General features: G+C 36.4%; 1 protein-coding gene across 5 annotated transcripts in view; it reads right to left on the minus strand.

Annotated features, from left to right (window-relative positions):
• Window positions 1-26774, minus strand: part of SBF2 (SET binding factor 2) — a 460581-nt gene that overhangs the window by 255581 nt on the left and 178226 nt on the right. The gene's annotated exons all lie outside the window — the stretch shown is intronic.

Here is a 26774-nt window from a genome sequence, read left to right on the forward strand (position 1 = left end):
CAGTACCTACCATGGACAGAAAACAGAATTATTTTAAAATATCGTCATAATCTAAGACTCTTCAATTCAGTACAATGAAAAAGACATCTTGTTCATCAAGACAGACCACATTCTGGGCTATAAAATACACTTTAATGTATTTAAAAGAACAGAAATCATATAATGCATGTCCCAGACCACAATAAAATTAAACTAAAAATCAATTACAGAAAGATAGCTGGAAAATCCCCAAATACTCAGAGATTAAACAACACACTTCTAAGTAATACATGGATCAAAGACAAAAATCTCAAAAGAAATTTTCAAATATTTTTAATTAAATGAAAATGAAAATACAGCTTAACATTTGTGGGATTCAGCAAAAGCAGTGCTTAGAGGGAATTTTACAGCGCTGAATTCATAGAGAAGAAGAAAAATCTAAAATCAGTAATCTAAGTTCTATCTTAGGAAACTAGAAGAAGAAGCGCAAATTAAATCCAAAGTAAACAGAAGGAAAGAAATAATAAAGTTAGAGCAGAAATCAGTGAAATCTATTACAGGAAATCAATAGAGAAAAGCAACAAAACCTAAAGCTAGTTCTGAAAAAAACATTAAAATCAACAAGTCTCTAGCCAGACAAAATAAAAATAAAAAAGAAGATACAAATTACTAATATCAGAAATGAAAGACAGGACATCACTATAGATCCTGTGGACATTAAAAAGATAATAAAGGAATACTATGCATAACTCTGTGCCCACAAATTTGATAATCTAGATGAAATGAACCAATTTCTTGAAAGATATAATCTGATAAGACACACAAGAAGTAGACAATCTGAATAGGCCTATATCTATTAAAGAAAATGAATCAATAATTAATAATCTTCCAAAATAGAAAGTATCATGCCACAATGGGTTCATGGTGAATTCTACCAAACACTGAAGGATGAAACTAAAACATTCTCTACAATCTCTTCCAGAAGACTGCAGCCAAAGAAATACTTCCTGACTTATTCCATAAAGCCAGCATTACACCAATGCCAAAACCAGAAAAAGAAATTACAATAAAACTATACATCAATATCTCTCATGAATGCAGATGCAAAAATCCTCAACAAAATATTTGCAAATTGAATGTAGCAATGTATGAAAAGAATTACAAACCATGACCAAATAAGATTCATTTTGGGTATGCAGGGCTGGTTCAACATTGAAAGTCAATTAATCACATCAAGAAGCTAAACAAGAAAAAGTACATGATCATATCAATAGATACAGAAAAGGCATTTGAGAAAATCTAACACCGATTCATGATAAAAACTCTCAGCAAACTAAGCATAGAGGGGAAGTTCCTTGACATGACAGAGAACATTCACCAAAAACCTACAGATAACATCATACTTAATCATAAGAAACTAGAAGCTTTCTAGCTAAGATTAGGAACAAGGCAAGGATGTCACCTATTACCACACCTTTTCTAAATTGCACTGAAAGTCCTAGTTAATTCAATTAGCCAAAACAAGGAAATAAAAGGTTTACAGATTAGGAAGGAAGATGTGTAACTGTCTTTGTTCCCAAATGACATGACTGTCTATGTAGAAAACCTGAAAGTAATAAGCAATTCCAGCAAGTTTCCAGGATACAAGGTTAATATACAAAAGCCAACTGCTTTCCTATATACACCAACAATCAACTGTTACTTGAAATTAAAAACACAATACCATCTTCATACATTAGCACCCCCAAAAATGAAATACTTAGGTATAAACCTAATAAATTTTGTATAAGATCTATATAAGAAAAATCACAAAACTCTGATGAGAAATCAAAGAACTAAGTAGAGAGAAAGAGAGAGCAATTCCAATGTTCATCAATAGGAAGACTCAATCAATATTGTCAAGTTTCAATTCTTCCCAGTGTGATCTACAGATTCAATGCAATCCCAAACAAAATTCCAGCAAGTTATTTTATGGATGTTGATAAACTAATGTTAAAGTTTATATGGAGAGGCAAAAGACCCTGAACAGCCAACTCAATATTGAAGGAAAACAAAGTTGTAAGAGTGACACTATCTGACTTCAAGACTTATTATAAAGCTACAGTAATCAAGACAGTGTGGTACCAGTCAACGAAAAGACAAATAGATCAATTAAGCAGAATGGTGAGCCCAGAAACAGACCACACAAATATAATCAACTGAACTTTGACAACAGAGCAAAAGCAATACAATGGAGAAAAAATAGTCTTTTCAACAAATGGTACTAGACCAACTAGATATTCATATACAAGAAAATGAATCTAGACACAGACCTTACACTCTTCACAAACATTAACTCAAAGTGGACCATACACCTAAATGTAAAACACAAAACTATAAAACTTCTAGAAGATGACAAAGGAGAAAACCTAGGTGATCTTTGTTCTGGCAATGACTTTTTCGATACAACACCAAAATCATGAACCAGGAAAGGAATAATTGATAAGCTAGACTTCATTAAAATTTAAAACTTCTGCTCTATGAAAGACACTGTCAAGAAAATGAGAAGACAAGCTAAGGACTGGGAGAAAATATTTGCAAAACACATATCTGATAATGTACTGTCATCTAAAACATACAAAGAGTTTTTAAAACTCAACAATAAGAAAGTGAACAACCCAATTAAAAAGGGGGCAAAAGATCTGAATAGATACCTCTCCAAAAAAGATATAAAGGTGGCGAATAAGCAAATGAAAAGATGTTCAATATCATATTTCATAAAGGAAGCAAATTAAAACAACAAGATACCATTACATATCTATTAGAATGGCCAAAATACAAAACAATGACAATGCCAAATGCTGGCAAGAATGTAGAGCAACAGGAATTCTTATTTATCGCTGGTAGGAATGCAAAATGGTACAGCCACTTTGGAACACAGTGCACCAGTTTCTTACAAAAGTAAACATACTCTTACCATACAATTCAGCTATTTACCCGAAGGAGTTGAAAACATATGTTCACACAAAAACCTGCACATGGATGTTTATAGCAGCTTTATTCATAATTGCCAAAACTTGGAAGTAACCAAGATGTCCTTCAGTAGGTGAAGGCACATCCAGGTGACAGAATACTTTATTGTGCTAAAAAGAAATGAGCTATCAAGCCATGAAAAAACATGGAGGAAACGTAAATGCACATTACTAAGTGAAACACACCAGTCCGAAATGGCTACACGTGGTATAATTCCAACTACTTAACATTCTGGAAAATGCACAGCTATGGAGAGCAAAAAGATTAGTAGTTGCCTGGGGTTGGGGAGACATAAATAGGCAGAACTTAGAGGCTTTTTAGAGCAGTGAAACTATTCTGTATAATACCGTAACTGTGGATACATTTTATTATGCATTTTTCAAAACCTTTAGAATGTACACTAAGAGTGAAACCTAAGGTGAATTACAGACTTTGGTTGATAGTGATGTGACCAATGTAAGTTCATTCATTGACTGTAACAAATGTACCACTGTGGTGGGGCATACTGATATTGTGGAAAGTTGTGCGTTTGGGGAACAGAGAATATATGTGAATTCTTCGTACTTCCTGCTCAATTTTGCTGTGAATCTAAAAGTATTCTAAAAAGTAAAGTCTATCTCTAAAAACATGAAGAAAAAATATCTGGATAACAATATTGTTGAAGAGATGGAATAGAAATAGAAAGGAGCTCATCAATACAGCAGCTCTCTGTGCCAGATTGCCTTCTGTTACCCTGCTTAATAACTGTGTAATTTGGAGCACTTTATTTAACCTCTCAGTGCCTTAGTTTCCTCATCTGTAAAAGGCAGAATATTAGAACCTATCTACTAGTACTCTTGGGACGCTCATACAAGGTAACACATGAAAAGTACTCAGAATAGCCTTTGCCATATAATTCCATGGTAAGTGTTAGTTATTATGATTATTACCCCCTTTGACCTAACCTTAGTTTCTATCATCACAGCTATAACACTTTCTTTCCCCTTCTTTACTAGTTTTTTCCTGCCTCTCCTTTCATTGCCTCATTGACTCCTTGACTCAGTCTAAAGAGACATCAAAAAAGTAATATTTGGATGACTTCCTACATTTAGAGAGACACATTAATCAAGTTCATAGCTTCTCTACCAAATGAAAAATTCTACCAGACTCATTTCCTTGAGCAGACATCATAAGGAATACATAAAGAAATAGCATGAAAACCTTAAGGACACATTAATTAGTTAAGTGAAACTATTTTTCTCTACTACATTTGTGTTTTGAAATAGTAATTCATTGAACAAATATTTATTGAGCACTTCAGTTTCACTTATTCTGTGACGTCTTCTCTGAAGCTCCCCAGTTTCTCTAGCCCCCTCCAAACCAAAGAATCAAGCAGTTCCACTCATGTGTTCCAAACGATTTTATACATTCTTATTATAATAAATAATTATAATAACCTTTTCTTCCTATATATAGCACTAAACATATATTTTACTAACATGGTACAGAAAAGTTGACTTGTCAATTTGTTTACATGTATATTTCACCCTCAACAATTCATTTATCTAAGTTCCATGACTTTACATCTTTGGCTTTCCTGTGGCCACCATAAGCCTTTTTCATTCTAGAAAAGTAGCCCTCAAAGTGTGGTACACAGAATCACAGGAGTCCCGGTGGTCAAAACTATTATCATATTAGTACTAAGAACTGGTTGTTTCTTTCACTTTGTCGACATTTACATTAATGGTGGAAAAGTAATGGTGGGTAAAGTTGCTGGTAACTTAACAGTAATCAATGCAGCAGCACCAAACTATACTTGTAGTCACTGTATTCTTCAAAGCTACACGCACGTTTGCAGTTTAAAAAAAAAAAAGTTTCTGTTAATAATTTCCTTGATGAAGCAATAAACATTTTAATTTCATTGTAACTTGACCCTTGAGTATACAGTATTGTTTCAAAGAGTAAATACACATAAAGCACTTTTGCTGCATACAGAAGTATTATACTTGTTGAGCGAAAAACTACTTGTGTAGATGTTTAAGTTGTGAGCTGAACTGTTCCTTTTTTCCCCCCAAGAACACCATTTTTTACTTGAAAGAATAACTGACAAACATGTTTATATAGTCTTATGTATTTGGTAGACATTGTCTCAAATGAATGAAATGGGCCTGTCACTTCAAGATACAGATCTGAGACTGTTTGTTACCAATGATAAAATGAACTTTCAAGCACCATCATGAGCCTGACAGCTTTGCATTCCTGATTAATATGACAGTATTATTAACTAATGTAATATTTTAAATACTATATGTGTCAACATTTGGAATATCAGCATAACTCATTGATCCCTATTTACCAAGTGACTAATGCATGATGTTATAAAATCATGCATGGATAAAAGATCTTTCAAAGTGCAAAGCCAACCAATATATTTTATTGTAGCAGAGTAAAAAAAAGTTCATTGATGCATTTATATATCTCACATTGCAACTAGCCTTTAAGATATTATTATTTGTTGAGTGTTGGTGTAGTATTCAAACAAGAGTTTCCATAAGTATCTGAAAAGGCTATAAAAATACTCCTCTTTCCAACTACATATTCGTGAGACCTGATTTTCTTCATATACTTCAACCAAAACAACGTACTGTAAAAGCATGAATGTAGAAGCAGGTATGAGAATCCAGCTGTCTTTTATTAAGCCAATATCAATGATATTTACAAAAATATAAAACAATATCATTCTTTTCCCTATCTTTTTTGTTATGGAAAGTACAGTTATTTTTTCAAAAAATATGCTATTTAATATGCAATGGTTTCCTGTCCTTTTTAAAATAAATAAATAGCTTAAATTTTTCTAGTTGTCAGTTCTAACACTAAAATTGATAAAACTACATAAACAAAACTCTTTGCAGATTCTCAGTCATCTGTGAGAGTATAAAGTGTGAGACCCCCAAAGTATGAGACTTGCTATTCTAGTAAGAATGAGTGTTAATGTGTAACTAGCCTTGGCTTAAGCTACTTAGGTAGCAGAAAGGTATAATCTTTGGCAGAACCAGGGAGTTTTAACAGACTTGGTTAAAGAAGTGTCTTTCAAAATACTCGTGTCTGAGCTTGGGTATGAAATAATATAATGATACAGGGCCTGTGTCATCAGGTCTACTCATTCGACAAACAAGTCTTCTGATATAAAGTGAATCAGTTCTGTGAATTAATAGCAAATAATCGCATTCTCTTAGAGGTCTGTCATTCATTATCACAGCTGCTCATCAGGCTTGGCAAACGGTACTAAAAGCTATACACCATAGAATAACAACTATATATTTTCACATAATTTAAATGAAACTATAGGCTTTCAGTAAGGATTAAACTAAATCTCTTTATGTTAGTTCCAACTCAACCAACTTTACTGATTTCTCAAATCAAAGGTACCCATCACAGAGAAGTGTTCACAAATAACAAATTAACTTTTGTAAGCGAATAGATATATTACTTAAATAAGCAATCAGATATTTTGCTGCTAAAACTAGAAAAATCAACTCATGCTTACTTTTCTCAAACGCTTTACACATACAGTGAATATAATAAAAATATTACAGAATAATAAAAGATGTCCATAGTATTACTGTGACTAATTTTAATGATCTCTCAAAGGTGAAATGTTGTAGAAGGTTCTTGGGATAACAGTCACTCAATATTTTCCAAGACCTTCATATACGCATCTATAAATTTACAGCTCACTAAACTACATTTTACTGTTCAACCTCTAATTAAAAAAATTAAAGGTGTCCCTTTAAAAAAAAAGAAGCCTGTAAGAAAATTCCTTCTCATAGAAAAAAATAAACACATAACATCCAGAAGGAGAATATGAGAGTTTAGGTAGGAAGACCTCCTTAGTTATTTAAATGGCCTCATTTCCCCAAGTTAACATTATAACAGGAATTCTGATTTTAAAAGTATTAACAGTAAAACTTCTGGGAAATTCCAAGGATCCTCTTTTTGGATTCAATAAGTACTTCTTCAAAACTAAGCTTAATGTGACCACAACTAAGATAGTAATGGTAATTCATGCTAGGCCTGGTCAGATATTTTTTACTTAAATTTTTCACAAAGAAGCTGCCAAGATAGCTGGTTACACTGGTTACACATAAGACCCTTTATTTCATACATAAGAATACAGCTACGTAATTATTTTATACTATGCAGTAATATTATTAGAATCATACTTCATAAGAAATTTTGATGTTGCATTCTTAAATGAAATATATTAATACACAATAAATAAACAATAGCTCACATAACTGAGTTTACAGAAATGTTTTTTCAATGGATGAAAAGAAAGGCCTTAACCTCCAGTTAAATGTCTACTTTTCAAATTCATTGTATCATAAGATTAAGTAATAATCGAATTTGGTGTATCAGGAAATGATCCCACTATTAATGAGAAGTACTCCTCATAGGATGTGGATTTGAAATATAATAATGCTAACTGGTTTAATCATTTCAAACCTTAACTAAAAGCGTGCTGAGAAAGTAATAAACAATGAGAGGGGAATTCCATGGCGGTACAGTGGTTAGGACTACGTGCTCTCACTGCTGAGGGCCTGGGTTAGATCCCTAGTCAGGGAACTAAGATTCCCCTCACAGTGTGGCCAAAAAAAAAAAAAAAAAAAACCCAAAAAACAATGAGGGAGTGGACACTGCATTTCTTGAACCTGAGCTCGAGTCACATTTCTGACAGGAATGTGAGAGAATGTTTAGACAGCTGGAAACAGAGTAGTCACTAAAAGATAGTAAGCAGAATGATAAGCATTAAACAAACAGGATAAAAATCAGGATTTTGCTCTCCCTAGTGTCTTTACTGGCAAACAGGGGAAAAAAATGCTATCACAGGTGCAAAACCTAAACTGTTTAGAATTGACTATCATAACTGACTGGCCTACATTTTGCCCTCCTTTTCCAAGTCACTGAGGAAACACATCTACTTGGAGTGATACTATCAATGGACATACCATATATATGTCTGTTTCATAAATATGCAACAATGTATGTTTTTGACTATTCCCTTCCACTTGACTCTCATCATTTCCCACAGATCATGCTCATAAAAATTTTACAACATATCTGGGAACAGCCAATATGGGGATTCCTTTTCAGGACGTTATCTGCTTTATTCAGTTCCAGTTTTCTTCAAGACCTTGGCATAACCTGGAAACAAATGATACCTCAAGGGTGCAAGGTTAGAACTGACAGACATTTTTAGGCTCCACATTTAATGCATTACAAATACCAACTTTGTTTACTTGTTTCTTTAATTGCCCAAATGTATGAAGTAGATCATGTGCAAACAGGCCACCCATCTGCAAATAAAAGATAAGTGCCAATAATCCCTCATATTTGTGAAACACTTTATATATAATTGTATCCCACAAGGTTTATTTTACAAATGATGAAACCAAGGCTATGAGACGTTAAGGTGATACAGCTAGTGTGTGATAAAAGCAGGACTAGAATTCAAGCCTCTGTATCTCTACAAACTGTGTCTTCTCACTGCTGAATTATCTTTGTATATCACCTTGTGGATATTATTTTATATTAATATGAATTTATTGTAGAAAAATCAGAAAAGAAAAAATGAAAATGAACTAAGTTCTTTAACATACAACCTTCCCTTGCAACCATTTATCTCTGGATGTACTTTTTATATAAAATGGGATATATTATACATATAGTTATAAGTCCTGCTTTTCTCCACCTTCTGTAACATGTGCGTTTTCCCATGTACCTACATATTTTTAAGAAAATTATTTTTAATGACTGAATATTACACCAGCATATAGGTAAGCACCACAACATAACTAATTCCCTACTGTGGGTTGTTTATGTTGTTCACAGTTTTTTTTCTTAATAATTCTGGGACAAGCATGGTATTATATAAATCTTCCCAGGCATGTCTCATTATGTTTTGTGGGAAGAACTGGTTTTGTAGAGCACAACCAAAATGAGCACAAAAAATGTTTAATTGCCCTTGAATTCCTTTTTAAAGGTTAGGCAACCCCAAAATTATTTTGTCTTGCTGATAGAATTCTAAAAAGGACAAAAAAGAAGTGATAACAAAGAACTGTTATTATGAACTATATTCTGACCAAAGAACTGACATGTGAAATAACGTTTAAGAGAAGCCTGAAGAAACTGAACTCCATTGTCAAGCCAGGCCATGGCAATGTCAGGTGTGTGCTCTTTACTTTAGACAGATATTTTTCAAAAGTTAAGAGAAAACACAGTGGTTGTAAGACTTTGGAAGAGAAGCCAATCTAAGAGTTGGGAAACTTTCAAATATTTTGTTATCCACAGAATAATGGGTATCACACACATGTGCCTAATTTTAGTGGACAGCTTTTGATGAAGTATAATTTTAAAGGACTATCCAAAACAATCTGCTTTAAATGAAACAATTTAAATGGGTCACCTAATGCTTTTAGTAGATATTTTATTCAGATATTTTATTACTACTACACAACATTACACTGTCCTCATCAGTATAATAAAACTTTATGTATAAGATAATATGATTTGTCTGCCTAGAGAATCCAAGCAAACTGACTAAATATTGTTTGAGTAAATAGGAGTTTAGTCATGTAGCCAGATATAAGAACATATAAAAATCAACAGCTCTCCTTGAGATCAGCAACAAGTAATTTCTAAAAAGATCTTATTCATAACTTTAATATGTCCTCAAAGCTACAGGATGAGCTAAACTAATCTCTCAAGTTTTGAACACTTTGGCATATCAGTCTCATGAAGAGCCCTACACATAAGCCTCTAAATATAAAAATTTCAAGAAGCAAACTCCAAAGAGAAAAACGAACGTTTAGAATAGCTTCTAACATCCAAGTTTTGAAAAAATACAACTGTACATGATTTACAAATTTAAAACAATTCCAAGAGCAAAAGAAAAGTTATTAATGACTTCTAGTTAAGCATGGCAGATGAAACAATGAGTTTACCTCTGAGAGCTCCTGAAATCCCTCTAAAATTGCAATTAAAAAGAATACAAACAGCAAAGTAAAATGAAAGAAGATAACAGGTTTAAAATGACAATAAGAGGGACTTCCCTGGTGGTGAAGTGGTTAAGAATCCGCCTGCTGGGGGTGGGGTGGGGGGGAGTCAAGATGGTGTACTGCCAGGACATGCGGAATTCAAGTCTTCTCACAACTAGGGCACCTACCAAGCACCGGTGGGGGACCACAGACACCTAAGGGGATGGGAGGAACCCCCAGAAACTGGGTAGGATGTGGGGCATGGGGGGTGTGAAGTGGGGGGAGAAGTGGAGGCAGGAAGGGACTGGCGCCCCTGAGGGGCGGCTGGGGGAGGGGAAGGGCTCCCACACCCGAACGGGTAAATTGGGGAACCACTGGGACAGCAGAGGATCAAAAGGGAGTGTGGCCAGCCTTCCCCTGCCCACTTGGACCCCCAGGAACCTGCTGAGATCCCGGGCCAGATCCTCTGCCCACCTAGGCCATCTCCAGCCACTCAGGTCCTGAGGGAGTGGGAGGGAGGGATGAGGGGGGCAAAAGTAAATGCCGGACCTCTGGGATCCACACCCCTGAGGGGTGGCTGGGAGAGGGGAGGAGTTCCTACACCCAGCAGGACCCACCCATGGTTAGGGGTCCAGCGGTGACGGGGTAGACCCAGGGGGAGGGGGGCAGAGGAATGGAAGGGAACGGGGCCAATGCTTTCCGTGTCCACTTAGGCACCAGGGAGCCAGTTGAGCTCCAGGTCTAATCCTCTGCCCTCGGAGCCTCCCTCCTGCCACACAGAGCCAAAGCCCTGCCCCTACACCCCGATCCAGGGCCCTACCTCTACATTTGGAGACGCCTTCCAAAGCGCTGGGCCTAAATCCCACCCACACACCCTCACTCAGGGCCCCACCTTCAAACTCTGGAACTCCACACACCAGAGGCCCTCCTTTCCACGTGCTGCCTCTCCCCTTCTGCACAGGTATTAAGCAGAGACCCCGCCCCATACTTGAAAGTCGCCTCGCCTAAGCCCCGCCCCATGCTCAAACACCACCCCACCCCCACACGCCCCCTGCCTAGGTCCTGCCCCACCCTAAACCCCACCCCTGCCTAAGTTCCACCCCCACCTAAAGTACACCCCCACAGCCAAGGCTTTTTTTTTTTTTCCTTTTCCTTTTTCCGCTTTTAGATTGGGGTTCTGTTTTACCTTGTTGATTCATTGCTATTGATGCTTTTATATTTCCTAATAAATCTTTTATTTTTCTAATTTTATTTTATTCTTTACAATTTGTTAGTGATCTCTCCTTTTGGCTTGTTGCTCCACCCGCCTTTTTTATTCTTTTTTCTGATGTGGTTTAATTTTACCTTGCTGTAGTTGTTTCAATTATAGTTTTATTTTTCCTTATATATTTTTTATCTTTCTAATTTTATTTTGTTTTTATTCTTTGATATTGTACTGTTCCTTTCTTCTTTCTTTCTTCCTTTTTTTTCTCTTACAGCACCACAAGCTTGCGGGATCTTGGTTCCCAGGACAGAGGTCGGGCACGAGCTCCTATGGTGGGAGCTACAAGTCCAAACTGCTGGACTAACAGAGAACCTCAGACCCCAGGGAATATCAACTGGACTGAGACCTCCCAGAGGTCCTCATCTCAGCACCAAGACCCAGCTCTATCTAACTGCTTGCAAACTTCAGTGCTGGATGTCTCAGGCCAAACAACCACTAAGACAAGATTACAGCACCACCCATCCAATTAAAAAAAAAAAAAAAAAAGAAAAGACAAAAAAATGTTACAGATGAAGGAGCAAGGTAAAAACCTACAAAACCAAATAAATGAAGACAAAATAGGCAACCTACCTGAAAAAGAATTCAGAGTAATGATAGCAAAGATGATCCAAAATCTTGGAAACAGAATGGAGAAAATACAAGAAACATTTAACGAGGATCTAAAAGAACTAAAGAGCAAACAAACAGTGATGAACAACACAATTACTGAAATTAAAAAATACTCTAGGAGGAATCAATAAAAGAATAACTGAGGCAGAAGAATGGATAAGTGAACTGGAATATAAAATGGTGGAAATAACTGCCAAGGAGCAGAATAAAGAAAAAAGACTGAAAAGAATTGAGGACAGTCTCAGAGACCTGTGGACAACATTAAACACACCAACATTCAAATTATAGGGGTCCCAGAAGAAGAAGAGAAAAAGAAAGGGTCTCAGAAAATATTTGAAGAGATTATAGTCGAAAACTTCCCTAACATGGGAAAGGAAATAGTAAATCAAGTCCAGGAAGCAAAGAGAGTACCATAGAGGATAAATCCAGAGAAACACAATGAAGCACATATTAAACAAACTACCAAAAATTAAATACAAAGAAAAAATTATTAGAAGCAACAAATAACACACAAGGGAATCCCCATAAGGTTAACAACTGATTTTTCAGCAGAAACTTAGCAAGCCAGAAGGGAGTGGCAGGACATATTAAAAGTGATGAAAGGGAAAAACCTACAACAAGGATTATTCTACCCAGCAAGGATCACATTCAGATTCGATGGAGAAATTAAAACCTTCACAGAGGGACTTCCCTGGTGGCGCAGTGGTTAAGAATCCACCTGCCAATGCAGGGGACAAAGGTTCGAGCCCTGGTCCAGGAAGATCCCACATGCCACGGGGCAACTAAGCCCATGTGCCACAACTACTGAGCCTGCGTGCCACAAGTACCGAAGCCCACACACCTAGAGCCCATGCTCCGCAGCAAGAGAAGCCACCGCAATGAGAAGCCCTCGCACCGCAATGAAGAGTAGCCCCTGTTCACCCCAACTACAGAAAGCCCGCGTGCAGCAATGAAGACCCAATGCAGCCAAAAATAAATAAATAAATAAATAAATACATATATTAAAAAAAAAACCCTTCACAGACAAGCAAAAGCTAAGAGAATTCAGCACCACCAAACCTGCTTTACAACAAATGCTAAAGGAACTCTCTAGGCAGGAAACACAACAGAAGGAAAAGACCTACAAAAATAAACCCAAAACAATTAAGAAAATGGTAGTAGGAACATACATATCAATAATTACCTTACATGTAAATGGATTAAACGCTACAACCAAAAGACACAGACTGGCTGAATGGATACAAAAACAAGACCTGTACATATGCTGTCTACAAGAGACACACTTCAGACCTAGGGACACATACAGACTGAAAGTGAGAGGATGGAAAAAGATATTCCATGCAAATGGAAATCAAAAGAAAGCTGGAATGGCAATTCTCATATCAGACAAAATAGACTTTAAAACAAAGACTATTACAAGAGACAAGGACGGACACTACATAATGATCAAGGGATCAATCCAAGAAGAAGATGTAACAATTGTAAATATTTATGCACCCAAAATAGGAGCACCTCAATACATAAGACAAATGCTAACAGCCATAAAATGGGAAATCGACAGTAACACGATCATAGTAGGGGACTTTAACATCCCACTTTCACCAAAGGACAGATCATCCAAAATGAAAATAAATAAGGAAACACAAGCTTTAAATCACACATTAAACAAAATGGACTTAAATGATATTTATAGGACATTCCATCCAAAAACAACAGAATACACTTTCTTCTCACGTGCTCACGGAACATTCTGTAGGATAGATCATATCTTGGGTCACAAATCAAGCCTTGGTAAATTTAAGAAAATTGAAATCGTATCAAGTATCTTTTCCGACCACAACGCTATGAGAGTAGATATCAATTAGAGGAAAAAAACTCTAAAGAATACAAACACATGGAGGCTACACAATATGCTATTAAATAACCAAGTGATCACTGAAGAAATCAAAGAGGAAATCAAAAAATACCTAGAAACAAATGACAATGAAAACATGATGATTCAAAACCTATGGGATGCAGCAAAAGAAGTTCTACGAGGGAAGTTTATAGCAATACAATCCTACCTAATGAAACAAAAATCTCAAATAAACAACCTAACCTTACAACTAAAGCAATTAGAGAAAGAAGAACCAAAAACCCCCAAGGTTAGCAGAAGGGAAAAAAATCATAAAGATCAGACCAGAAATAAATGAAAAACAAATAAAGTAAACAATAGCAAAGATCAATAAAACTAAAAGCTGGTTCTTTGAGAAGATAAACAAAATTGATGAACCATTAGCCAGACTCACCAAGAAAAAAAGGCAGAAGACTCAAATCAACAGAATTAGCAATGAAAAAGGAAACGTCACAACTGACACTGCAGAAATACAAAGGATCATGAGAGATTACTACAAGCAACTATATGCCATAAAATGGACAATCTGGAAGAAATGGACAAATTCTTAGAAAAGCACAACCTTCTGAGACTGAACCAGGAAGAAACAGAAAATATAAACAGACCAATCACAAGCACTGAAATTGAAACTGTGATTAAAAATCTTCCATCGGGGTTTCCCTGGTGGCGCAGTGGTTGGGAGTCCGCCTGCCGATGCAGGGGACATGGTTTCATGCCCCGGTCCAGGAGGGTCCCACGTGCCGCAAAGCGGCTAGGCCCGTGAGCCATGGCCGCTGGGCTTGCGTGTCCGGAGCCTGTGCTCTGCAGCGGGAGGGGCCGCAGTGGTGAGAGGCCAGTGTACCGCAAAAACAAACAAACAAAAAATCTTCTACCAAACAAAAGCCCAGGACCAGATGGCTTCACAGGTGAATTCTATCAAACATTTAGAGAAAAGCTAACACCTATCCTCCTCAAACTCTTCCAAAATATAGCAGAGGGAAGAACACTCCCAAACTAATTCTACGAGGCCACCATCACCCTGATACGAAAACCACACAAAGATGTCACAAAAAAAGAAAACTACAGCCAGTATCTGTGATGAACACAGATGCAAAACTCCTCAACAAAACACTAGCAAACAGAATCCAACAACACATTAAAAGGCTCATACACCATGATGAAGTGGGGTTTATCCCAGGAATGCAAGGATTCTTCAATATATGCAAGTAAATCAATGTAATACACCATATTAATGAATTGAAGGATAAAAACCATATGATCATATGATCATCTCAACAGATGCAGAAAAAACTTTTGACAAAATTCAACACTCATTTATGATAAAAACTCTCTAGAAAGTAGGCAAAGAGGGAACATACCTCAACATAATAAAGGCCATGTATGACAAACCCACACTCAACATCGGTCTCAATGGTGAAAAACTGAAACCATTTCCTCTAAGATCAGGAACAAGACAAGGATGCCCACTCTCACCACTATTAGTCAACATAGTTTTGGAAGTTTTAGCCACAGCAATCAGAGAAGAAAAAGAAATAAAAGAAATCCAAATCAGAAAAGAAGAAGTAAAACTGTCACTGTTTGCAGATGACATGATACTATACATAGAGAATCCCAAAGATGCTACCAGAAAACTACTAGAGCTAATCATTGAATCTGGTAGAGTAGCAGGATACAAAATTAATGTACAGAAATCTCTTGCATTCCTATACACTAATGATGAAAAATCTGAAAGAGAAATTAAGGAAACACTCCCATTTACCACTGCAACAAAAAGAATAAAATACCTAGGAATAACCTACCTAGGGAGACAAAAGACCTGTATGCAGAAAACTATAAGACACTGATGAAAGAAATTAAAGATGATAGAAACAGATGGAGAGATATACCATGTTCTTGGATTGGAAGAATCGACATTGTGAAAATGACTCTACTACTCAAAGCAATCTATAGATTCAGTGCAATCCCTATCAAACTACCAATGGCATTTTCCACAGAACTAGAACAAAAAATTCCATAATTTGTATGTAAACACAAAAGACGCCGAATAGCCAAGCAATCTTGAGAAAGAAAAACGGAACTGGAGGAATCAGGCTCACTGACTTCAGACTATACTATGAAGCTACAGTAATCAAGATAGTATGGTACTGGCATAAAACAGAAGTATAAATCAATGGAACAGGACAGAAAGTCCAGAGATAAACCCACACACATATGGTCACCTTATCTTTGATAAAGGAGGCAAGAATATAAAATGGAGAAAAGACATCCTCTTCAGTAAGTGGTACTGGGGAAACTGGACAACTACATGTAAAAGATAGAAATCAGAACACTTCCTACCACCATATGCAAAAATAAACTCAAAATGGATCAAAGACCTAAATAAAGGCCAGATACTATAAAACTTTTAGTGAAAACACAGGCAGAACACTCTATGACATAAATCACAGCAAGATCCTTTTTGACCCACATCCTAGAGAAATGGAAATGAAACCAAAAATAAACAAATAGGACCTAATGAAATTTAAAAGCTTTTGTCCAGCAAAGGAAACCATAAACAAGACGAAAAGACAACCCTCAGAATGGGAGAAAATATTTGCAAATGAAGCAACTGACAAAGGATTAATCTCTAAAATATACAAGCAGTTCATGCAGCTCCATATCAAAAAAACAAACAACCCAATCCAAAAATGGGCAGAAGACCTAAACAGACATTTCTCCAAAAAAGACATACAGATGGCCAACAAATACATAAAAGGATGCTCAACATCACTGATCTTTAGAGAAATGCAAATCAAAACTACAGTGAGGTATCACCTCACACTGGTCAGAATGGCCATCATCAAAAAAATCTACAAACAATAAATGCTGGAGAGGGTGTGGATAAAAGGAACCCCTCTTGCACTGTTGGTGGGAATGTAAATTGATACAGCCACTATGGAGAACAGTATGGAGGTCCCTTAAAAAACTAAAAATAGAACTACCATACGACCTAACAATTCCACTACTGGGTATATACCCTGAGAAAACCATAATTCAAAAAGAGTCATGTACCACAATGTTCACTGCAGCTCTATTTACCATAGCCAGGACATGGAAGCAACCTAAATGTGCATCGTCAGATGAATGGATAAAGACGATGTGGCACATATATACAATGGAATATTACTCAGCCATAAAAAGAAATGAAATTGAGTTATTTGTAGTGAGGTGGATGGACCTAGAGTCTGTCATACAGAGTGAATTAAGTCAGAAAGAGAAAAACAAATACCGTATGCTAACATGTACATATGAAATCTAAATTTTAATAAAAGATTATGAAGAACTTAGGGGCAGGACAGGAATAAAGACGCAGATGTAGAGAATGGATTTGAGGACACGGGGAGGGGGAAGGGTAAGGTGGGACGAAGTGAGAGAGTGGCATGGAGTTATATATACTACCAAATGTAAAATAGATAGCTAGTGGGAAGCAACCACATAGCACAGGGAGATCAGCTCAGTGCTTTGTGACCACCTAGAGGGGTGGGATGGGGGTGGGGTGGGAGGGAGACACAAGAGGGAGGAGATATGGGGATATATGTGTATGTATAGCTGATTCAGTTTGTTATAAAGGAAAAACTGACACACCACTGTAAAACAATTATACTCCAATAAAGATGTAAAAAAATTTAAAACAAAAAGATATTGGAAGCCAGAAAACTGGTTTACCCTACAAATTCCTGGAAAAGGTAATGAATGGGTGGCACTAGGTATATATGAATATCACGAATATGAAGGGAAGACCAAGACAAACAAAGAAGAAGGAATCAGTGACCATAAGACAATACAAGGAGAAGCAGAAAATTTCAAACACACGAGAATGAAGTGATCAAAATCACGAAGAAGAGTCTGTATATCAGAGAACATTTACAGAACAAGAGAGATAATGAAAATTAAAACTGAAGAAACTGGAACACTGTCTCATTAGGCTCCCAAAAGGGACATACAAATGGAAAATGGGAGAGATACAAGTAAGGAAATTAGATAACTGTGGGAGTTCTAACTCTGAGGTAACAGGAAATTCAGAAACAGTGAACAAAAAGGAAAAATTTATGAAAGAAGTAACGACACAGCCCTCCCACCCCTCACAAAGCCCAGAACCTTAGGACAGGATTAAATTTCATATGTCTAGCATACTGAATTTATGTTTTTAATTAATGTTTTTAAAAACCCATTAGTTTTAGCACATCATCATGAAAGTTCAAAGAAATGAAAAAAAAAAAGGTCCTAAGGAGAAAAAAATTAAAGAAAAAGAAAAACTAGATATTTTACAATAGATCAAAGATCAAAATAGGAACAGAAATCTACTAACATAATTAATTACATTAATAAATATAATCATAAGAGTAATAAAATCAACTCTATAATTTTTAAAATAGGACATAACTCAATATAACACCCATTCTTAAATTAAAAATGAGTTCCATTATTACTGATATTGTTTATTGGATATATTAGCAGAATCAATTACACAGAAGAAAGAAACTACAGATACAAAAACTGGAAGATAAAATTATTATTGTTTCCCAATTATATAACTGTATAACATGGAAAACTAAAGTGGATCAACTAAAAGAACTATTATGAATAAGAGAATACAATAAGGTAATAAAATTTAAAATTAATAAATACAGAAGACTCTTATTCGGGGCCAAGATTTACCCTGCAAACTGAAACACCTTAAAAAGCTGGACAAAATATATGAAAAAATGGCTTGCAAGACACTAAGGTGTCCGGCAACTTAAGGACAAAGATCCCTGAAAGGCAGGAAACAAGCAATGTGAGCTCTACTACTGGCGCCACTTTGTGCCTTGAGTTTATAGGCCATGGTGCAGGGAGGGGGAACAGAGGTGGAGCTTAGAGGACTCCCTAGACAAGGAAATAGAGGAGAGACTTCTGGAGAGCAGGGCAGCTAGAGTTCTTAGGACAGAACCCAGAGAGGAGGGAGCTGCACAGAGAAGGAACATGGGATATCTGCAGAGGGGTCCTCTGAGAATTCAGTAGGGTACTGATCAGTACATGTATTGATATATGAGGAAACCACCCAGGCTGGTAAAAGAGCCATCTGAAAAGATTAGAGAAAATAGCGCCCATCGTTTAAGCATGGCTGGGCAGAGTGCCTATTCCCACCATCCAGAATGTAAAAATTCATAATTCATGGGACACTGGACAGAGTACACAGAAACGTCTTGTCTCAGTAGTGGGAATAATTAGCCCTAGATTGGATCTGCTCTATTGCTGGTACATAACAAATCATAAAAGCAAGACCCAAAAAGATCAAACTGTTTAAAATAACTTTAACTGAATCTCAGAAGCTCAAGAAGATTTACAGGAATACGAAATGTCCATCACCCAACAAAATAAAATTCAGGATACCAGGCATCCTATTAAAGATTAACAGGCATGCAAAGAGATAGGGAAATGGAACCCATGATGAGGAGAATAATCAATCAAAACTGACCTAGAACTGACAGAGATATCAGAATGAGCAAAAAGAAGACACAAAGAGTTACTATTACTGATTCCCATATGTTGAAAATTTAAACAGAGACGTGGAAAATATAAAAGACTCAAATCAACTTCTAAAGAGGAAAACTACAATGTATGAGATTTAAAAAATGGATGGGATACATAGCATATTAAATATTGCAGAAGAAAAGATTAGTAAATTTGAATTCACACCAATAAAAATTATCTAAAATAAAATACAGAGAGAAAAAAGAACCCTCCAAAACGAAATGAGCATCAGTGAGCTCTAGGACTTCAGTCAGCCTAACACACGAGTAATAAGAACAAGGAAGTGAGGAGGAAGAGGAACAGAAAAAAACATTTGAATGAATAATGGCCAAATATAACAGCAGATGAAAAATGGATCCATACAAAACAATGAAGAGCACCAGAAGTGTAACTACATGGGTAAATAAATAAGACTTTTTCTTATTATTTAAGTCTCTTTTAAAGATGATTGACTATATAAACAAAAATAACATTGTGGCATGGGGTTTATAGTATATATAAATGTAAAATGTATGTCAACAATTGTACAAAAGTCAGGAGAGGAAAATGGCAGAGTACAGTAGTACTGTATGGTTCATATACTATAGGAAAGGTTGTATAGTATCACTTAAATGTAGAATGTTAAGTTAAATACACCATAAGTTAAAGATGTATAAGCCTGAAAAGTGACAAAACAAAGAGTTAAAACTAATAAGACAACAAAAGAAGTAAAATGGAATAATCAAGAAAAATACTCAATCTAAAACAAAGCAGAAAATAAAGGGGAAGAAAAGGCCAATGAGATGAATAAGAAACAGTAAAATAAGATTCCAGCCTAACTCTATTAATAATCACATTAAATGGCTGAGATGATGACTTTGGATAAAAAGCAAGACCCAACTATATGCTTCCTACAAGAAATTTTAAATACAAAGATGCAAAGAAGTTAAAAGGAAAAGGATGGGAAACAGATATCATATGCTGACATTAACCAAAAGAAAGCTGGCTAATATTAATACAGATTTCAGAGCAAAGAATGTTAACAGGAACTAAAAAGGCATTTTATAATGATATATGGGCCAATTCATCAAGGGGACATAAATTTCTAAATATTTATGCCCCTAATAAAGAGCGTCAAAATACATGAAATAAATCAGATGGAATTGTGAGTAAAAAGACACAAATTTCCTCTATTTTAGTCAAAGACTTCAAAATCTCTCTCTTAATAACTGATAAAACAAGTAGACAAAAAAAGAATACTAAGAATGTAGAAGATTTGAAAAATACTATCAAGCAGACTTGACCTAATTGATGTTTATAAAACACTCCACTCAAACAGCAGCAGAATACACATTCTTTCCTAGCATACTTCAGACATTTACCAAGACAGAGTATATTCTGGGCCATAAAATATATTGCAGTATGGGCTTCCCTGGTGGTGCAGTGGTTGAGAGACCGCCTGCCAATGCAGGGGACACGGGTTCGTGCCCCGGTCTGGGAAGATCCCACATGCCGCGGAGCGGCTATGCCCGCGAGCCATGGCTGCTGAGCCTGCGTGTCCGGAGCCTGCGCTCCGCAACGGGAGAGGGCACAACAGTGAGAGGCCCGCGTACTGCAAAAAAAAAAAAAAAATATATATATATATATATATATATATGTATATTGCAGTAAATTTAAAATGACTCGAATCATAAAAAGTATGTTTTCATACCACAAGGGAATTAAATTAGAAATCAAAACTCTGGAAAATCCACAATACTGGAAACTAAATAATACATTTCTAAATAACTCATGGGTCAAAGAAGAAATCAAAAGGGAAATTACAAAGTATTTTGAACTAAATGAAAATGAAAAGATGACCTATCAGAATTTGTGAAATGCTACTAAAGTAGGACTTAAGTGGAATTTGTGAGATGCTACTAAAGCAGTACTTAAGGGCAAAGTTAAAGCAACTAAAATAGAAAAGAAGAAAGGTCTTAGTCAATGAACTCAGTTCTATCTTAAGAACTAGATAAAGAAAATTAAATTCAAAGTAAACAGAAAAAAGAAAATAATAGGGATCAAAACAGAAATAAATGAAACAGAACAGACACAATAGAAAAAAAAGTAATGAAAGTAACAGTTGGTTCTTTGAGAAGATCAAAAAACTTGATAAACTTCTAGCCAGACTGACAACAAAAAAAGAGAAGATACAAATTGCCAGTATCAGAAGTGAGAGAGATGATATCACTAGAGTCTACAGATATTAAAAGGATCATAAGGGAACATTATGGATAACTTTTTGCAAATAAAGTTGACAATTAGAAAAAATAAACAAATTCACTAAAAAACACAAACTACCAAGCTCTCTCATGAAGAAATGGATAACCTAAATAATTGTATTTATCAAAGAAATTGAAATTGTAGTTAAAAATCTTCCCACAATGAAAACTACAGTCACAGATGGTTTTATTGGTGAATTCTACCAAACATTTAAGGAATCAATAATAATAGCAATTCTACACAAACTCTTCTAAACATCTGAAAAGGATAGGATAATCCCCAATTCATTCTATGAGACCAGTATTACCCTGATACCAAAACCTGACAAAAAACATTATAAGAAAACTACCAACAGCTCTCATGAACACAGTCACAGAAATTCTTTCAAAAATACTTTTTAACAAACAGAATCTAAGAATATAGCAAAAGGCTAATACATCATGATCAAGTAGGATTTGTCCCAAGAATAAAGGGTTGGTTTACATTTGAAAAACAATGTAATTCATCATTTTAACATGTTTACATAAGAAAATATAACAAACTAAAGAAAAAAAGCAATATGATCATTTTGACAGAAGCAGAAAAAACAGTTGAAAAAATTCAGCATCATTTCTGTTAAAAACTCTGAACACATTAGAAGTAAAAGTGAATTTCCTTAACCTGATAAAAGACATCTATGGAAAACCTACAGCTAACATCATACTGAATATTTAAAAACTGAATGCTTCCTGCTAAGATCAGGAACAAGATAGGCGTGCCCACTATTACTACATCTACTCTATTTTGGGCTACAGGTTCCAGCTAGAGCAATTAGGAGAAGGGAGGGAGGGAGGAAGGAATGGAAGGTATAAACTTTGGAAAAGAAGAAATAAAACTCCTTATTCACAGACAATATAACTGTCAATGTAGAAAATCTACAAAAAGTGTCTAGAAGTTATATGTGATGCTTAGAAAGGCTGTAGGATCAATACACAAAAATCAATTGTATTCTACATACTAGGAGTGAACAATCAGAAAATATTATTTACAATAGCATCAAGAATACGAAATAGGGATAATATGTCAAAAAATATGAAAGACCTATATATTGAACCACAAAATACTGCTGAAAATCTAAAGACCTAAATAAATAGGGAGATATACTTTGGTCAAGGGTTGGCCAACTCAATATTATTAAGCTGTCAACCTTCCAAATTAACACATAGTTGAATAAATCTATAGATTCAATGCAATTCCAATCCCAATGCCAGCAGGGTTTTGTTTTTGTTTTTGGTAGAAATTATAAAACTGAATTTAAAATTCCAATTGAAATGTAAAGGATGTAGAATAGCTCAAACTTTGAAAAAGACAAAATCGGAGAACTAACACTACCTGATTTCAAGAATTGTGATAAAGCCAGAGTAATAAAAAGCAGTGTGGTATTACAGTAAACATAGGCAAATAGATCAATGGAACAAAAACAGACAGTCCAGAAATAAACCCACACGTACAAGGAGAACTGATCTCCTCCTACACTTGCTCGAGGAAAGATTAACTGTTATGTGTTCTAAAAGTAAAGGATAATGAAATGAAGCACCATGTTAATGGAGAAGGTCCCTAAGCAGAAAAAATTCTCCCTGCACATAGGGTTCCCTGATCTATTGCTGCTTGCAAGTCACCTCCAGTTGTCACCTCAGCACAATACCCACACAGGTAAATTTTACTTTGCATATATTTATACATATAAGATTAAGTGCTTCCTTAAGTGACTTAAAGGATAAATCATACGCAGCTGAGTTATCTGCTTATAATCCACCCTTTCTAATCCTTGGACACGTGTCTTAGGGAACGAACTACTAGAGTTACAGAACTTTCAGGTAGCTCATCTTATTTAAACTCTTCCATTCAATGCTATTTCCTAAAGCCTCATTTTGGTCTCAGAAGAAGACTGTCCTTTTCTGTTTGAATCCAAGGTCAAGCCCTCTGTCCTGTGGTCCTATATACCACTGAACTGAAAATTTCATGCAGTTCCAGGGCTATGTCTTTATAATACTGTTTTCCTATTTCTTCTCCATTTTTATTACTAAGGCTCCATAACTGTGGTTAAGACAGGATTCTTGAATAAAACAGAACTGTATTTAACTCTTCTGTGGTCTTTTTTACAACTATGCACCTAAAAGGTTAAAACCTGTACCCAGCCAACAGTAAAGATTCAATAAATGGTAGCTATTGCTATTATCTTTATCACTATTATTATTACCTACCTACACCCAGTTACTTCCTACAAATTAATTTCAAAAAATTAATTTCAAATTCTTCTCTACCTTTAAGCTCTAAGCAATTCAGTGTTGTTGCCTTCAAGGGGCCAATGGACAACTATTCATATTATTTAAAAATTTTAAAACAAATACTCAATGAATTTGCTTTTGTTGTTTAAAATCCAAGAAATATCAATGTTTGTAAAGAAAACGTTCATATTATGCTGCCCAACCCAGTGACATGGACACTCTACCCTTCACCTCCAGCCATATAAGTTATTATTAATAGTTTTACGTGTTTCCTTCCAAATATTTTTGCACCTTCTATATACACATGTATGTGTGCATATAAGTATTAAGGTTTAATTCAAACAGTGCAATGAAACCCATCTTTCCTTATCTAGATTCACTGTAACCATTTCACCACTTAAAAATATTTAGTTTTGCTTTTTTAATATAGGCATTTCATGTATTTTGTTTAGCCTCTAAGACAGAATTTATTAAGATTATAGTTACTGGGACTTCCCTGGTGGCTATGTAGTTAAGAATCCGCCTGCCAATGCAGGGGACACAGGTTCGAGCCCTGGTCCGGGAAGATCCTACATGACATGGAGCAACTAAGCCCGTGCAACACAACTACTGAGCCTGTGCTCTAGAGCCTGCAAGCCACAACTATTGAAGCCCGCGCACCTACAGCCTGTGCTCTGCAACAAAGAGAAGCCCCCACAATGAGAAGCCCATGCACCGCGTTGAAGAATAGCCTCCGCTCGCCGCAACTAGAGAAAGCCCACGTGCAGCAACGAAGACCCAACGCGGCCAAAAATAAATTAATTTAATTAAAAAGATTATAGTTACTGAAGTTGAAATTTTATAAACAGCTCTAAGAAAAGATTAATTTTATCATAAAGACTTTGTAATTTTATGGGAAAATTAAGATTCTAGTTAGTACAGAGAGGTGACATTTCAAAATCTTTCAGGCCCAACATATCTGCTCACTTCCTGAAGCTCACTGCCCTGTAAGAGTCAGAAATACATATTTCAGGGACAGTTATAGATATATTTTTAATTGAAAAATGGAAATTAACAAATAGTCATAAGAATTCCTTGGGGGTGTTTTAGAATGAATTCAAAATTTAGTGCTTAAATAGAGGAAATAAGGTGAGTTCCATTACAATTCCACTTTCCAGTTTATAAACACTGGAATTTTACTAATTTCCTGGATGACAAATGGAAGGAATGCTATCATTTGGGGCTTTTCCACTTATAGTTCCATGACCATGATATCCAAAAACAAACAACCCAGTGAAATCTTGATTTCAAACAACTCCTTCAATAAGCCTATACATAACGTGGCTCATATTACATGAAAATTAAACTTGAGAAATTACGTCATGAATGAAACATTCATTTGCATTCTTGTCCTTTTTTTTTTTTTTTCGGTACGCGGGCCCCCCACTGTTGCGGCCTCTCCCATTGCGGAGCACAGGCTCCGGACGCGCAGGCTCAGCGGCCATGGCCCACGGGCCCAGCCGCTCCGCGGCATGCAAGATCCTCCCGGACCGGGCCACAAACCCATGTCCCCTGCATCGGCAGGCGGACTCTCAACCACTGCGCCACCTGGGAAGTCCTGCATTCTTGTCCTTTAAAGTGCTTCATAATAGCAAGGAAGAAGGTAAACTTGAGAATTAATCTTAAAAAAAGATTAGGTCTTAGGTCTTCTACTTAAAGAAAATAAAAGTCGAGGATCCCACTAACACAACCTCATCTAAAAAGCAAAAAATGAATGTAATATACTAGAGGTATTATTTTTAAGGGAAACATTTACACAACCAAAGGAAAAAACAGATACAACCTATGCAGGGAAAAAATGACTCATTAGCAGATCTGAAGAGGGAAAAGCTGCCCAAGGTGAAACCTTTTATAAACTAAAATTACATACTGTACACTAAGCTCAGTATACTTACTTAAAAAACTGGCTTCAGAATAAGGTACATGCAAAAAAGCCTCAACAAAATATTGGCCAATCAAATCTTGCAGTATATAAAAACAATAACAGAGGCCCTGAACCAAGATGGCTGAGTAGAAGGACGTGCTCTCACTCCCTCTTGCAAGAACACCAGAATCACAACTAACTGCTGAACAGTCATTGACAGGAAGACACTGGAACTCACCAAAAAAGATACCCCCCATCCAAACACAAAGGAGAAGCCACAATGAGATGGTAGGAGGGGTGCAATCACAGTAAAATCAAGTCCCATAACTGCTGGGTGGGTGACTCACAGACTGGAGAACACTTATACCACAGAAGTCCACCCACTGGAGGGAAGGTTCTGAAGCCCACATCAGGCTTCCCAACCTGAAGGTCTGGCAACAGGAGGAGGAATTCCCAGAGAATCAGACTTTGAAGGCTAGTGGGATTTGACTGCAGAACTTCGACAGGACTGGAGGAAACAGAGACTCCACTCTTGTAGGGCACATACAAAGTAATGTGTGCATTGGGATCCAACGGAAAGTCCCAGGAGAGACTGCACCAGACGTACCTGCTAGTGTTGGAGGGTCTCCTCCAGAGGTGGGGGGGGTGGCTGTGGCTCACCGTGAGGACAAGGACACTGGCAGCAGAAGTTCTGGGAAGTACTCCTTGGCGTGAGCCCTCCCAGAGTCAGCCATTAGCCCCACCAAAAACCCCAGTAGGCTCCAGTGCTGGGTTGCCTCAGGTCAAACAACCAACAGGGAGGGAACCCAGCCCCACCCATAAGCAGTCAAGCGGATTAAAGTTTTACAAAACTCTGCCCACCAGAGCAACACCCAGCTCTACCCACCACCAGTCCCTCCCATCAGGAAACTTGCACAAGCCTTTGGATAGACTCATCCACCAGAGGGCAGACAGCAGAAGCAAGAAGAACTACATTGGCCAATCAAATCTTGTAGTATACAAAAACATTAATAGAGGACCTGAACCAAGATGGTGG

This window comes from Leucopleurus acutus, assembly GCF_964270905.1.
Source record: "Leucopleurus acutus genome assembly, chromosome: 8".
NCBI classification, from domain to species: Eukaryota; Metazoa; Chordata; class Mammalia; order Artiodactyla; family Delphinidae; genus Leucopleurus; species Leucopleurus acutus.